This window comes from Sinocyclocheilus anshuiensis, unplaced genomic scaffold (assembly GCF_001515605.1).
Source record: "Sinocyclocheilus anshuiensis isolate Anshui unplaced genomic scaffold, SAMN03320099.WGS_v1.1 scaffold609, whole genome shotgun sequence".
Taxonomy (NCBI): Eukaryota; Metazoa; Chordata; class Actinopteri; order Cypriniformes; family Cyprinidae; genus Sinocyclocheilus; species Sinocyclocheilus anshuiensis.
In genome coordinates this window covers 119,680-122,001 of record NW_015541011.1, presented here as the reverse complement: position 1 = coordinate 122,001, position 2,322 = coordinate 119,680, and positions in this window count along the sequence as shown.

Sequence of the window (2,322 nt, the reverse complement as noted above, 5' to 3'; positions counted from 1 at the left end):
ATCTTGGATGCCCTGGGGGTAAGCAGATAAACATCAAATTTTCATTTTTGGGTGAACTATCCCTTTAAGTTCCTCGCCCTCATCGAGCTCTTTAAGCAGGTCTGCCTGGTACACCTGTAACACGGACATCGTGTGCAGACAAGCAGTGACCTCTTGCCCACCAGCGCTGATGTTTTACGCAGCGGCTTGGAGGGCAGTGCCGGAGCCTTTAAGGACGATGCCATGCCCGGGGCATCACCCTATAGCCACGCTCAGTCAACCCCGCCACATTCCCATAATAATCAGAGGCAGGGATGAAGAGACGGGCCGAAAAAGGCCTGGTCCACGACCTCGACACCTCAGTGTGAAGGTCAGGGAAAAATAGCAGGCTTCGGCATGGAGGTGGTGGCCTCGTGGGCAGGAAGCGTTCATCCAACTTGCTTCGCTGCGGCTCGGTCTGCTTCTTGGCGGGCCAATCAATCTTTAATTTGGCCACGGCGTGAGTAAGCACCTCCTCATACCAGGGCGATTGAGGGGGCGAAACCTCTTGGACGCCCTCCACGTCAACCTCCTCGGAGGAAGACAGGTGGAGCGTCAAGCCCTCACCCCGGGAGGAAGTAGCCGCAGAACGGGATTCCGAACCCAGAGATCGGGCGCTGGATCTAGCGGGTGAGGAAGGAGATAGGGACTCGCCCGACTCCATTCCCTCCGCCAGTTCCAATTGCAAACCCCACGAATGCAGCCGCCGCTCCACCAGGAACGCTGGCGAAGGCTCCCTCCTCGAAGAGAGCCCTCCGGGAGCGAAGCGTACACAGTGGGAGACGCTCGCAATGCGGGCAGCCGCCCCCCTCGAGAGCCGACTCTGCGTGCCTCGCTCCCAAACAAACCATGCACAGGCTGTGTGTATCCCCACCCATGATGTAACATGGGCAGGGAGGAACACACAACCTATAACGTGGCTTGCTCTCGCCCTTAAAATGCTTAGTCTTAGCGTGAGCCTTATACATAGCTGGAGAGAAAGCTAACGTTGGCTCCGCCGCACGTGCTTTTATAGCTTCCTGGTCATGACGTCACCCACCCGTGACATCCCGCTCAGCTATTGGACCGATTTCACATGTGATTCAGAGCGTGGTCACAGAAGGCGTTCCCGTAGCATTTTCCGACACAGCTTGAGTTCCTGAAGAGGAACTCACTCATCAGAATCTTCGGTAATCCTCGGCAAACTTCGACAGTTGGTTGAACCGGCTCAATCGGTTCTTTTTGAGTTGGACGTGCTACTTCGGCTGTGCGTCCTGCGTCATCAACCCGGAACTAAAGTTCGATTCAGTTCGATTTGTGAACCGGCTCAACCGGTTACTTCCTGAGAACCGGCTCAAAAGAATGATTCGTTCAAGAACCGAACATCACTAACGTGGATGTTTTCAAAGGTGAGTATTAAAAACCAAAAACATGGTTTCTTTTTGCAAAAGAATGATTCGTTCAAGAACCGAACATCACTAACGTGGATGTTTTCAAAGGTGAGTATTAAAAACCAAAAACATGGTTTCTTGTGTTAAAATTGCATCTTTTGAACTACTGTAAAGTAAACTGTTGAATTGTTGAAGGTGTTGGCACAGATATTGTAGTATATTTGTGATTTTGTTGTAAAAACTTGTTTATTTATAGCCACTGCGGAGCTCCAGTAAGCACACATGCGTCTACAAAGTGGATTGCTGCATTCACACGCTATAGTAAATTTCATTATTCCCACTTCTAAAGTCGTGATTGCAAGCACGTTAATGTGCAGTTTTTAACTAGGAAACTTTAGTTAGCATGCTCGACTTTAGCATTTTATATGTTCTAAATTATATACATAGTTAAAGACTTTTACTAAATGTTTATGTAATATCTGACAGAAACATCTTCAACAAGTATTGCAGAAGAGAACATCACAACATGAAATAGACATCAGTGATGTGTGTGTGCTATTAGCTATGCAGTAGAATTCACTGTTGTCAACACTGCTAATGTAAATAAATATGTAATGTAAATAAAACCATATATTTGAAAGGTTTCAAAAAATTAAAGTTATCAATAAGCTATCAAATGTATTTGTCTATTAGTACTGTTGATAAATTGAGTAGCAAATGTTATAGGATAAAACACATCAGCAACTGCCTCAACATTTAAATGTACACTCTAAAATAAATGGTGCTAAATAGCACTAAAAGTGGTTCGCTGGCTCATAATCATAGGGGAACCATTTTAGTGCTAAATAGCACATGAACCAACCCAAAGAACCACTAAAGAACTTTTTTTTCCTGTGTGTAGTGTTGAAAACATAAATCACAGAAGTAACTTGTA